Raw genomic sequence first — 15,440 nt, 5'->3', positions numbered from 1 at the left:
AGGAAACGCGATGCAAAAACCATTCATTGGGAAGAAAACTTCTTTTATAGTCACTTATGCCTTCAAAAGCTTTATTTATGCCTTTAAATGATCATATAATCTCATAATTGATTTTGAGTTGAATTTTTTTTACATTTTGGGTTAAAACAGATTATAATTGAATGTTTACCTCGGGAAACGTGAAGCAAAAACCATTCATTGAGAAGAAAACTTCTTTAATAGTCACTTATGCCTTCAAAAGCTTTATTTCTCCCTTTAAATGATTATATAATCTTATAATTGATTTTAAGTTGAATTTTTTTTACATTTTGGGGTAAAACAGATTATAATTGAATGTTTACCTTGGGAAACGTGAAGGAAAAAGCATTCATTGAGAAGAAAACTTCTGTTATAGTCACTTATGCCTTCAAAAGCTTTATTTCTCCCTTTAAATGATTATATAATCTTATAACGTATTTTAAGTTGAATTTTTTTACATTTTGGGTTAAAACAGATTATAATTGAATGTTTACCACGGGAAACGTGAAGCAAAAACCATTCATTGAGAAGAAAACTTCTTTTATAGTCACTTATGCCTTCAAAAGCTTTATTTCTCCCTTTAAATGATTATATAATCTTATAACTTATTTTAAGTTGAATTTTTTTACGTTTTGGGTTAAAACAGAATATAATTGAATGTTTACCTCAGGAAACGCGATGCAAAAACCATTCATTGAGAAGAAAACTTCTTTTATAGTCACTTATGCCTTCAAAAGCTTTATTTATGCCTTTAAATGATCATATAATCTCATAATTGATTTTGAGTTTAATTTTTTTTACATTTTGGGTTAAAACAGATTATAATTGAATGTTTACCTCGGGAAACGTGAAGCAAAAACCATTCATTGAGAAGAAAACTTCTTTTATAGTCACTTATGCCTTCAAAAGCTTTATTTCTCCCTTTAAATGATTATATAATCTTATAACTTATTTTAAGTTGAATTTTTTTTACATTTTGGGTTAAAACAGATTATAATTGAATGTTTACCACGGGAAACATGAAGCAAAAACCATTCATTGAGAAGAAAACTTCTTTTATAGTCACTTATGCCTTCAAAAGCTTTATTTCTTTTTTTAAATGATTATATAATCTTATAACTTATTTTAAGTTGAATTTTTTTACATTTTGGGTTAAAACAGATTATAATTGAATGTTTACCTCGAGAAACGTGAAGCAAAAACCATTCAATGAGAAGAAAACTTCTTTTATAGTCACTTATGCCTTCAAAAGCTTTATTTCTCCCTTTAAATGATTATATAATCTTATAACTTATTTTAAGTTGAATTTTTTTACGTTTTGGGTTAAAACAGAATATAATTGAATGTTTACCTCAGGAAACGCGATGCAAAAACCATTCATTGAGAAGAAAACTTCTTTTATAGTCACTTATGCCTTCAAAAGCTTTATTTATGCCTTTAAATGATCATATAATCTCATAATTGATTTTAAGTTGAATTTTTTTTACATTTTGGGTTAAAACAGATTATAATTGAATGTTTACCTCGGGAAACGTGAAGCAAAAACCATTCATTGAGAAGAAAACTTCTTTTATAGTCACTTATGCCTTCAAAAGCTTTATTTCTTTTTTTAAATGATTATATAATCTTAGAACTTATTTTAAGTTGAATTTTTTTACATTTTGGGTTAAAACAGATTATAATTGAATGTTTACCTCGAGAAACGTGAAGCAAAAACCATTCAATGAGAAGAAAACTTCTTTTATAGTCACTTATGCCTTCAAAAGCTTTATTTCTCCCTTTAAATGATTATATAATCTTATAACTTATTTTAAGTTGAATTTTTTTACGTTTTGGGTTAAAACAGAATATAATTGAATGTTTACCTCAGGAAACGCGATGCAAAAACCATTCATTGAGAAGAAAACTTCTTTTATAGTCACTTATGCCTTCAAAAGCTTTATTTATGCCTTTAAATGATCATATAATCTCATAATTGATTTTAAGTTGAATTTTTTTTACATTTTGGGTTAAAACAGATTATAATTGAATGTTTACCTCGGGAAACGTGAAGCAAAAACCATTCATTGAGAAGAAAACTTCTTTTATAGTCACTTATGCCTTCAAAAGCTTTATTTCTTTTTTTAAATGATTATATAATCTTAGAACTTATTTTAAGTTGAATTTTTTTACATTTTGGGTTAAAACAGATTATAATTGAATGTTTACCTCGAGAAACGTGATGCAAAAACCATTCATTGAGAAGAAAACTTCTTTTATAGTCACTTATGCCTTCAAAAGATTTATTTATGCCTTTAAATGATCATATAATCTCATAATTGATTTTAAGTTGATTTTTTTTTACATTTTGGGGTAAAACGGAATATAATTGAATGTTTACCTTGGGAAACGTGTAGGAAAAAGCATTCATTGAGAAGAAAACTTCTTTTATAGTCACTTATGCCTTCAAAAGCTTTATTTCTCCCTTTAAATGATTATATAATCTCATAATTGATTTTAAGTTGAATTTTTTTTACATTTTGGGGTAAAACAGATTATAATTGAATGTTTACTTCAGGAAACGTGATGCAAAAACCATTCATTGAGAAGAAAACTTCTTTTATAGTCTCTTATGCCTTCAAAAGCTTTATTTATGCCTTTAAATGATCATATAATCTCATAATTGATTTTGAGTTGAATTTTTTTTACATTTTGGGTTAAAACAGATTATAATTGAATGTTTACCTCGGGAAACGTGAAGCAAAAACCATTCATTGAGAAGAAAACTTCTTTTATAGTCACTTATGCCTTCAAAAGCTTTATTTCTCCCTTTAAATGATTATATAATCTTATAACTTATTTTAAGTTGAATTTTTTTTACATTTTGGGTTAAAACAGATTATAATTGAATGTTTACCACGGGAAACATGAAGCAAAAACCATTCATTGAGAAGAAAACTTCTTTTATAGTCACTTATGCCTTCAAAAGCTTTATTTCTTTTTTTAAATGATTATATAATCTTATAACTTATTTTAAGTTGAATTTTTTTACATTTTGGGTTAAAACAGATTATAATTGAATGTTTACCTCGAGAAACGTGATGCAAAAACCATTCATTGAGAAGAAAACTTCTTTTATAGTCACTTATGCCTTCAAAAGCTTTATTTATGCCTTTAAATGATCATATAATCTCATAATTGATTTTAAGTTGAATTTTTTTTACATTTTGGGGTAAAACGGAATATAATTGAATGTTTACCTTGGGAAACGTGTAGGAAAAAGCATTCATTGAGAAGAAAACTTCTTTTATAGTCACTTATGCCTTCAAAAGCTTTATTTCTCCCTTTAAATGATTATATAATCTCATAATTGATTTTAAGTTGAATTTTTTTTACATTTTGGGGTAAAACAGATTATAATTGAATGTTTACCTCAGGAAACGTGATGCAAAAACCATTCATTGAGAAGAAAACTTCTTTTATAGTCTCTTATGCCTTCAAAAACTTTATTTATGCCTTTAAATGATCATATAATCTCATAATTGATTTTGAGTTGAATTTTTTTTACATTTTTGGTTAAAACAGATTATAATTGAATGTTTACCTCGGGAAACGTGAAGCAAAAACCATTCATTGAGAAGAAAACTTCTTTTATAGTCACTTATGCCTTCAAAAGCTTTATTTCTCCCTTTAAATGATTATATAATCTTATAATTGATTTTAAGTTGAATTTTTTTTACATTTTGGGGTAAAACAGATTATAATTAAATGTTTACCTTGGGAAACGTGAAGGAAAAAGCATTCATTGAGAAGAAAACTTCTGTTATAGTCACTTATGCCTTCAAAAGCTTTATTTCTCCCTTTAAATGATTATATAATCTTATAACGTATTTTAAGTTGAATTTTTTTACATTTTGGGTTAAAACAGATTATAATTGAATGTTTACCACGGGAAACGTGAAGCAAAAACCATTCATTGAGAAGAAAACTTCTTTTATAGTCACTTATGCCTTCAAAAGCTTTATTTCTTTTTTTAAATGATTATATAATCTTAGAACTTATTTTAAGTTGAATTTTTTTACATTTTGGGTTAAAACAGATTATAATTGAATGTTTACCTCGAGAAACGTGATGCAAAAACCATTCATTGAGAAGAAAACTTCTTTTATAGTCACTTATGCCTTCAAAAGCTTTATTTATGCCTTTAAATGATCATATAATCTCATAATTGATTTTAAGTTGAATTTTTTTTACATTTTGGGGTAAAACGGAATATAATTGAATGTTTACCTGGGGAAACGTGTAGGAAAAAGCATTCATTGAGAAGAAAACTTCTTTTATAGTCACTTATGCCTTCAAAAGCTTTATTTCTCCCTTTAAATGATTATATAATCTCATAATTGATTTTAAGTTGAATTTTTTTTACATTTTGGGGTAAAACAGATTATAATTGAATGTTTACCTCAGGAAACGTGATGCAAAAACCATTCATTGAGAAGAAAACTTCTTTTATAGTCTCTTATGCCTTCAAAAGCTTTATTTATGCCTTTAAATGATCATATAATCTCATAATTGATTTTGAGTTGAATTTTTTTTACATTTTGGGTTAAAACAGATTATAATTGAATGTTTACCTCGGGAAACGTGAAGCAAAAACCATTCAATGAGAAGAAAACTTCTTTTATAGTCACTTATGCCTTCAAAAGCTTTATTTCTCCCTTTAAATGATTATATAATCTTATAACTTATTTTAAGTTGAATTTTTTTACGTTTTGGGTTAAAACAGAATATAATTGAATGTTTACCTCAGGAAACGCGATGCAAAAACCATTCATTGAGAAGAAAACTTCTTTTATAGTCACTTATGCCTTCAAAAGCTTTATTTATGCCTTTAAATGATCATATAATCTCATAATTGATTTTAAGTTGAATTTTTTTTACATTTTGGGTTAAAACAGATTATAATTGAATGTTTACCTCGGGAAACGTGAAGCAAAAACCATTCATTGAGAAGAAAACTTCTTTTATAGTCACTTATGCCTTCAAAAGCTTTATTTCTCCCTTTAAATGATTATATAATCTTATAATTGATTTTAAGTTGAATTTTTTTTACATTTTGGGGTAAAACAGATTATAATTGAATGTTTACCTTGGGAAACGTGAAGGAAAAAGCATTCATTGAGAAGAAAACTTCTGTTATAGTCACTTATGCCTTCAAAAGCTTTATTTCTCCCTTTAAATGATTATATAATCTTATAACGTATTTTAAGTTGAATTTTTTTACATTTTGGGTTAAAACAGATTATAATTGAATGTTTACCATGGGAAACGTGAAGCAAAAACCATTCATTGAGAAGAAAACTTCTTTTATAGTCACTTATGCCTTCAAAAGCTTTATTTCTCCCTTTAAATGATTATATAATCTTATAACGTATTTTAAGTTGAATTTTTTTACATTTTGGGTTAAAACAGATTATAATTGAATGTTTACCACGGGAAACGTGAAGCAAAAACCATTCATTGAGAAGAAAACTTCTTTTATAGTCACTTATGCCTTCAAAAGCTTTATTTCTTTTTTTAAATGATTATATAATCTTAGAACTTATTTTAAGTTGAATTTTTTTACATTTTGGGTTAAAACAGATTATAATTGAATGTTTACCTCGAGAAACGTGATGCAAAAACCATTCATTGAGAAGAAAACTTCTTTTATAGTCACTTATGCCTTCAAAAGATTTATTTATGCCTTTAAATGATCATATAATCTCATAATTGATTTTAAGTTGAATTTTTTTTACATTTTGGGGTAAAACGGAATATAATTGAATGTTTACCTTGGGAAACGTGTAGGAAAAAGCATTCATTGAGAAGAAAACTTCTTTTATAGTCACTTATGCCTTCAAAAGCTTTATTTCTCCCTTTAAATGATTATATAATCTCATAATTGATTTTAAGTTGAATTTTTTTTACATTTTGGGGTAAAACAGATTATAATTGAATGTTTACCTCAGGAAACGTGATGCAAAAACCATTCATTGAGAAGAAAACTTCTTTTATAGTCTCTTATGCCTTCAAAAGCTTTATTTATGCCTTTAAATGATCATATAATCTCATAATTGATTTTGAGTTGAATTTTTTTTACATTTTGGGTTAAAACAGATTATAATTGAATGTTTACCTCGGGAAACGTGAAGTAAAAACCATTCATTGAGAAGAAAACTTTTTTTATAGTCACTTATGCCTTCAAAAGCTTTATTTCTCCCTTTAAATGATTATATAATCTTATAACTTATTTTAAGTTGAATTTTTTTACGTTTTGGGTTAAAACAGAATATAATTGAATGTTTACCTCAGGAAACGCGATGCAAAAACCATTCATTGAGAAGAAAACTTCTTTTATAGTCACTTATGCCTTCAAAAGCTTTATTTATGCCTTTAAATGATCATATAATCTCATAATTGATTTTAAGTTGAATTTTTTTTACATTTTGGGTTAAAACAGATTATAATTGAATGTTTACCTCGGGAAACGTGAAGCAAAAACCATTCATTGAGAAGAAAACTTCTTTTATAGTCACTTATGCCTTCAAAAGCTTTATTTCTCCCTTTAAATGATTATATAATCTGATAATTGATTTTAAGTTGAATTTTTTTTACATTTTGGGGTAAAACAGATTATAATTGAATGTTTACCTTGGGAAACGTGAAGGAAAAAGCATTCATTGAGAAGAAAACTTCTGTTATAGTCACTTATGCCTTCAAAAGCTTTATTTCTCCCTTTAAATGATTATATAATCTTATAACGTATTTTAAGTTGAATTTTTTTACATTTTGGGTTAAAACAGATTATAATTGAATGTTTACCATGGGAAACGTGAAGCAAAAACCATTCATTGAGAAGAAAACTTCTTTTATAGTCACTTATGCCTTCAAAAGCTTTATTTCTCCCTTTAAATGATTATATAATCTTATAACTTATTTTAAGTTGAATTTTTTTACGTTTTGGGTTAAAACAGAATATAATTGAATGTTTACCTCAGGAAACGCGATGCAAAAACCATTCATTGAGAAGAAAACTTCTTTTATAGTCACTTATGCCTTCAAAAGCTTTATTTATGCCTTTAAATGATCATATAATCTCATAATTGATTTTGAGTTTAATTTTTTTTACATTTTGGGTTAAAACAGATTATAATTGAATGTTTACCTCGGGAAACGTGAAGCAAAAACCATTCAATGAGAAGAAAACTTCTTTTATAGTCACTTATGCCTTCAAAAGCTTTATTTCTCCCTTTAAATGATTATATAATCTTATAACTTATTTTAAGTTGAATTTTTTTACGTTTTGGGTTAAAACAGAATATAATTGAATGTTTACCTCAGGAAACGCGATGCAAAAACCATTCATTGGGAAGAAAACTTCTTTTATAGTCACTTATGCCTTCAAAAGCTTTATTTATGCCTTTAAATGATCATATAATCTCATAATTGATTTTGAGTTGAATTTTTTTTACATTTTGGGTTAAAACAGATTATAATTGAATGTTTACCTCGGGAAACGTGAAGCAAAAACCATTCATTGAGAAGAAAACTTCTTTAATAGTCACTTATGCCTTCAAAAGCTTTATTTCTCCCTTTAAATGATTATATAATCTTATAATTGATTTTAAGTTGAATTTTTTTTACATTTTGGGGTAAAACAGATTATAATTGAATGTTTACCTTGGGAAACGTGAAGGAAAAAGCATTCATTGAGAAGAAAACTTCTGTTATAGTCACTTATGCCTTCAAAAGCTTTATTTCTCCCTTTAAATGATTATATAATCTTATAACGTATTTTAAGTTGAATTTTTTTACATTTTGGGTTAAAACAGATTATAATTGAATGTTTACCACGGGAAACGTGAAGCAAAAACCATTCATTGAGAAGAAAACTTCTTTTATAGTCACTTATGCCTTCAAAAGCTTTATTTCTCCCTTTAAATGATTATATAATCTTATAACTTATTTTAAGTTGAATTTTTTTACGTTTTGGGTTAAAACAGAATATAATTGAATGTTTACCTCAGGAAACGCGATGCAAAAACCATTCATTGAGAAGAAAACTTCTTTTATAGTCACTTATGCCTTCAAAAGCTTTATTTATGCCTTTAAATGATCATATAATCTCATAATTGATTTTGAGTTTAATTTTTTTTACATTTTGGGTTAAAACAGATTATAATTGAATGTTTACCTCGGGAAACGTGAAGCAAAAACCATTCAATGAGAAGAAAACTTCTTTTATAGTCACTTATGCCTTCAAAAGCTTTATTTCTCCCTTTAAATGATTATATAATCTTATAACTTATTTTAAGTTGAATTTTTTTACGTTTTGGGTTAAAACAGAATATAATTGAATGTTTACCTCAGGAAACGCGATGCAAAAACCATTCATTGGGAAGAAAACTTCTTTTATAGTCACTTATGCCTTCAAAAGCTTTATTTATGCCTTTAAATGATCATATAATCTCATAATTGATTTTGAGTTGAATTTTTTTTACATTTTGGGTTAAAACAGATTATAATTGAATGTTTACCTCGGGAAACGTGAAGCAAAAACCATTCATTGAGAAGAAAACTTCTTTAATAGTCACTTATGCCTTCAAAAGCTTTATTTCTCCCTTTAAATGATTATATAATCTTATAATTGATTTTAAGTTGAATTTTTTTTACATTTTGGGGTAAAACAGATTATAATTGAATGTTTACCTTGGGAAACGTGAAGGAAAAAGCGTTCATTGAGAAGAAAACTTCTGTTATAGTCACTTATGCCTTCAAAAGCTTTATTTCTCCCTTTAAATGATTATATAATCTTATAACGTATTTTAAGTTGAATTTTTTTACATTTTGGGTTAAAACAGATTATAATTGAATGTTTACCATGGGAAACGTGAAGCAAAAACCATTCATTGAGAAGAAAACTTCTTTTATAGTCACTTATGCCTTCAAAAGCTTTATTTCTCCCTTTAAATGATTATATAATCTTATAACGTATTTTAAGTTGAATTTTTTTACATTTTGGGTTAAAACAGATTATAATTGAATGTTTACCACGGGAAACGTGAAGCAAAAACCATTCATTGAGAAGAAAACTTCTTTTATAGTCACTTATGCCTTCAAAAGCTTTATTTCTTTTTTTAAATGATTATATAATCTTAGAACTTATTTTAAGTTGAATTTTTTTACATTTTGGGTTAAAACAGATTATAATTGAATGTTTACCTCGAGAAACGTGATGCAAAAACCTTTCATTGAGAAGAAAACTTCTTTTATAGTCACTTATGCCTTCAAAAGCTTTATTTATGCCTTTAAATGATCATATAATCTCATAATTGATTTTAAGTTGAATTTTTTTTACATTTTGGGGTAAAACGGAATATAATTGAATGTTTACCATGGGAAACGTGAAGCAAAAACCATTCATTGAGAAGAAAACTTCTTTTATAGTCACTTATGCCTTCAAAAGCTTTATTTCTCCCTTTAAATGATTATATAATCTTATAACGTATTTTAAGTTGAATTTTTTTACATTTTGGGTTAAAACAGATTATAATTGAATGTTTACCACGGGAAACGTGAAGCAAAAACCATTCATTGAGAAGAAAACTTCTTTTATAGTCACTTATGCCTTCAAAAGCTTTATTTCTCCCTTTAAATGATTATATAATCTTATAACGTATTTTAAGTTGAATTTTTTTACATTTTGGGTTAAAACAGATTATAATTGAATGTTTACCACGGGAAACGTGAAGCAAAAACCATTCATTGAGAAGAAAACTTCTTTTATAGTCACTTATGCCTTCAAAAGCTTTATTTCTCCCTTTAAATGATTATATAATCTTATAACTTATTTTAAGTTGAATTTTTTTACGTTTTGGGTTAAAACAGAATATAATTGAATGTTTACCTCAGGAAACGCGATGCAAAAACCATTCATTGAGAAGAAAACTTCTTTTATAGTCACTTATGCCTTCAAAAGCTTTATTTATGCCTTTAAATGATCATATAATCTCATAATTGATTTTAAGTTGAATTTTTTTTACATTTTGGGTTAAAACAGATTATAATTGAATGTTTACCTCGGGAAACGTGAAGCAAAAACCATTCATTGAGAAGAAAACTTCTTTTATAGTCACTTATACCATCAAAAGCTTTATTTCTCCCTTTAAATGATTATATAATCTTATAATTGATTTTAAGTTGAATTTTTTTTACATTTTGGGGTAAAACAGATTATAATTGAATGTTTACCTTGGGAAACGTGAAGGAAAAAGCATTCATTGAGAAGCAAACTTCTGTTATAGTCACTTATGCCTTCAAAAGCTTTATTTCTCCCTTTAAATGATTATATAATCTTATAACGTATTTTAAGTTGAATTTTTTTACATTTTGGGTTAAAACAGATTATAATTGAATGTTTACCACGGGAAACGTGAAGCAAAAACCATTCATTGAGAAGAAAACTTCTTTTATAGTCACTTATGCCTTCAAAAGCTTTATTTCTCCCTTTAAATGATTATATAATCTTATAACTTATTTTAAGTTGAATTTTTTTACGTTTTGGGTTAAAACAGAATATAATTGAATGTTTACCTCAGGAAACGCGATGCAAAAACCATTCATTGAGAAGAAAACTTCTTTTATAGTCACTTATGCCTTCAAAAGCTTTATTTATGCCTTTAAATGATCATATAATCTCATAATTGATTTTAAGTTGAATTTTTTTTACATTTTGGGTTAAAACAGATTATAATTGAATGTTTACCTCGAGAAACGTGAAGCAAAAACCATTCATTGAGAAGAAAACTTCTTTTATAGTCACTTATGCCTTCAAAAGCTTTATTTCTCCCTTTAAATGGTTATATAATCTTATAATTGATTTTAAGTTGAATTTTTTTTACATTTTGGGGTAAAACAGATTATAATTGAATGTTTACCTTGGGAAACGTGAAGGAAAAAGCATTCATTGAGAAGAAAACTTCTGTTATAGTCACTTATGCCTTCAAAAGCTTTATTTCTCCCTTTAAATGATTATATAATCTTATAACTTATTTTAAGTTGAATTTTTTTTACATTTTGGGTTAAAACAGATTATAATTGAATGTTTACCACAGGAAACATGAAGCAAAAACCATTCATTGAGAAGAAAGCTTCTTTTATAGTCACTTATGCCTTCAAAAGCTTTATTTCTTTTTTTAAATGATTATATAATCTTAGAACTTATTTTAAGTTGAATTTTTTTACATTTTGGGTTAAAACAGATTATAATTGAATGTTTACCTCGAGAAACGTGATGCAAAAACCATTCATTGAGAAGAAAACTTCTTTTATAGTCACTTATGCCTTCAAAAGCTTTATTTATGCCTTTAAATGATCATATAATCTCATAATTGATTTTAAGTTGATTTTTTTTTACATTTTGGGGTAAAACGGAATATAATTGAATGTTTACCTTGGGAAACATGTAGGAAAAAGCATTCATTGAGAAGAAAACTTCTTTTATAGTCACTTATGCCTTCAAAAGCTTTATTTCTCCCTTTAAATGATTATATAATCTCATAATTGATTTTAAGTTGAATTTTTTTTACATTTTGGGGTAAAACAGATTATAATTGAATGTTTACCTCAGGAAACGTGATGCAAAAACCATTCATTGAGAAGAAAACTTCTTTTATAGTCTCTTATGCCTTCAAAAGCTTTATTTATGCCTTTAAATGATCATATAATCTCATAATTGATTTTGAGTTGAATTTTTTTTACATTTTGGGTTAAAACAGATTATAATTGAATGTTTACCTCGGGAAACGTGAAGCAAAAACCATTCATTGAGAAGAAAACTTCTTTTATAGTCACTTATGCCTTCAAAAGCTTTATTTCTCCCTTTAAATGATTATATAATCTCATAATTGATTTTAAGTTGAATTTTTTTTACATTTTGGGGTAAAACAGATTATAATTGAATGTTTACCTCAGGAAACGTGATGCAAAAACCATTCATTGAGAAGAAAACTTCTTTTATAGTCTCTTATGCCTTCAAAAGCTTTATTTATGCCTTTAAATGATCATATAATCTCATAATTGATTTTGAGTTGAATTTTTTTTACATTTTGGGTTAAAACAGATTATAATTGAATGTTTACCTCGGGAAACGTGAAGCAAAAACCATTCATTGAGAAGAAAACTTCTTTTATAGTCACTTATGCCTTCAAAAGCTTTATTTCTCCCTTTAAATGATTATATAATCTTATAACTTATTTTAAGTTGAATTTTTTTACGTTTTGGGTTAAAACAGAATATAATTGAATGTTTACCTCAGGAAACGCGATGCAAAAACCATTCATTGAGAAGAAAACTTCTTTTATAGTCACTTATGCCTTCAAAAGCTTTATTTATGCCTTTAAATGATCATATAATCTCATAATTGATTTTAAGTTGAATTTTTTTTACATTTTGGGTTAAAACAGATTATAATTGAATGTTTACCTCGGGAAACGTGAAGCAAAAACTATTCATTGAGAAGAAAACTTCTTTTATAGTCACTTATGCCTTCAAAAGCTTTATTTCTCCCTTTAAATGATTATATAATCTTATAATTGATTTTAAGTTGAATTTTTTTTACATTTTGGGGTAAAACAGATTATAATTGAATGTTTACCTTGGGAAACGTGAAGGAAAAAGCATTCATTGAGAAGAAAACTTCTGTTATAGTCACTTATGCCTTCAAAAGCTTTATTTCTCCCTTTAAATGATTATATAATCTTATAACGTATTTTAAGTTGAATTTTTTTACATTTTGGGTTAAAACAGATTATAATTGAATGTTTACCACGGGAAACGTGAAGCAAAAACCATTCATTGAGAAGAAAACTTCTTTTATAGTCACTTATGCCTTCAAAAGCTTTATTTCTCCCTTTAAATGATTATATAATCTTATAACTTATTTTAAGTTGAATTTTTTTACGTTTTGGGTTAAAACAGAATATAATTGAATGTTTACCTCAGGAAACGCGATGCAAAAACCATTCATTGAGAAGAAAACTTCTTTTATAGTCACTTATGCCTTCAAAAGCTTTATTTATGCCTTTAAATGATCATATAATCTCATAATTGATTTTCAGTTGAATTTGTTTTACATTTTGGGTTAAAACATATTATAATTGAATGTTTACCTCGGGAAACGTGAAGCAAAAACCATTCATTGAGAAGAAAACTTCTTTAATAGTCACTTATGCCTTCAAAAGCTTTATTTCTCCCTTTAAATGATTATATAATCTTATAATTGATTTTAAGTTGAATTTTTTTTACATTTTGGGGTAAAACAGATTATAATTGAATGTTTACCTTGGGAAACGTGAAGGAAAAAGCATTCATTGAGAAGAAAACTTCTGTTATAGTCACTTATGCCTTCAAAAGCTTTATTTCTCCCTTTAAATGATTATATAATCTTATAACTTATTTTAAGTTGAATTTTTTTTACATTTTGGGTTAAAACAGATTATAATTGAATGTTTACCACAGGAAACATGAAGCAAAAACCATTCATTGAGAAGAAAACTTCTTTTATAGTCACTTATGCCTTCAAAAGCTTTATTTCTTTTTTTAAATGATTATATAATCTTAGAACTTATTTTAAGTTGAATTTTTTTACATTTTGGGTTAAAACAGATTATAATTGAATGTTTACCTCGAGAAACGTGATGCAAAAACCATTCATTGAGAAGAAAACTTCTTTTATAGTCACTTATGCCTTCAAAAGCTTTATTTCTCCCTTTAAATGATTATATAATCTTATAACTTATTTTAATTTGAATTTTTTTTACATTTTGGGTTAAAACAGATTATAATTGAATGTTTACCTTGGGAAACGTGTAGGAAAAAGCATTCATTGAGAAGAAAACTTCTTTTATAGTCACTTATGCCTTCAAAAGCTTTATTTCTCCCTTTAAATGATTATATAATCTCATAATTGATTTTAAGTTGAATTTTTTTTACATTTTGGGGTAAAACAGATTATAATTGAATGTTTACCTCAGGAAACGTGATGCAAAAACCATTCATTGAGAAGAAAACTTCTTTTATAGTCACTTATGCCTTCAAAAGCTTTATTTCTCCCTTTAAATGATTATATAATCTTATAATTGATTTTAAGTTGAATTTTTTTTACATTTTGGGGTAAAACAGATTATAATTGAATGTTTACCTCGAGAAACGTGATGCAAAAACCATTCATTGAGAAGAAAACTTCTTTTATAGTCACTTATGCCTTCAAAAGCTTTATTTCTCCCTTTAAATGATTATATAATCTTATAACTTATTTTAAGTTGAATTTTTTTTACATTTTGGGTTAAAACAGATTATAATTGAATGTTTACCACAGGAAACATGAAGCAAAAACCATTCATTGAGAAGAAAACTTTTTTTATAGTCACTTATGCCTTCAAAAGCTTTATTTCTTTTTTTAAATGATTATATAATCTTAGAACTTATTTTAAGTTGAATTTTTTTACATTTTGGGTTAAAACAGATTATAATTGAATGTTTACCTCGAGAAACGTGATGCAAAAACCATTCATTGAGAAGAAAACTTCTTTTATAGTCACTTATGCCTTCAAAAGCTTTATTTCTCCCTTTAAATGATTATATAATCTTATAATTGATTTTAAGTTGAATTTTTTTTACATTTTGGGGTAAAACAGATTATAATTGAATGTTTACCTTGGGAAACGTGAAGGAAAAAGCATTCATTGAGAAGAAAACTTCTGTTATAGTCACTTATGCCTTCAAAAGCTTTATTTCTCCCTTTAAATCATTATATAATCTTATAACGTATTTTAAGTTGAATTTTTTTACATTTTGGGTTAAAATAGATTATAATTGAATGTTTACCACGGGAAACGTGAAGCAAAAACCATTCATTGAGAAGAAAACTTCTTTTATAGTCACTTATGCCTTCAAAAGCTTTATTTCTTTTTTTAAATGATTATATAATCTTAGAACTTATTTTAAGTTGAATTTTTTTACATTTTGGGTTAAAACAGATTATAATTGAATGTTTACCTCGAGAAACGTGATGCAAAAACCATTCATTGAGAAGAAAACTTCTTTTATAGTCACTTATGCCTTCAAAAGCTTTATTTATGCCTTTAAATGATCATATAATCTCATAATTGATTTTAAGTTGAATTTTTTTTACATTTTGAGGTAAAACGGAATATAATTGAATGTTTACCTTGGGAAACGTGTAGGAAAAAGCATTGATTGAGAAGAAAACTTCTTTTATAGTCACTTATGCCTTCAAAAGCTTTATTTCTCCCTTTAAATGATTATATAATCTCATAATTGATTTTAAGTTGAATTTTTTTTACATTTTGGGGTAAAACAGATTATAATTGAATGTTTAC

This window comes from Theobroma cacao, chromosome 5 (genome assembly GCF_053813885.1).
Source record: "Theobroma cacao isolate CCN51 chromosome 5, ASM5381388v1, whole genome shotgun sequence".
In the NCBI taxonomy this organism is placed as follows: domain Eukaryota; kingdom Viridiplantae; phylum Streptophyta; class Magnoliopsida; order Malvales; family Malvaceae; genus Theobroma; species Theobroma cacao.
Note: the sequence above shows the minus strand (reverse complement) of the source record.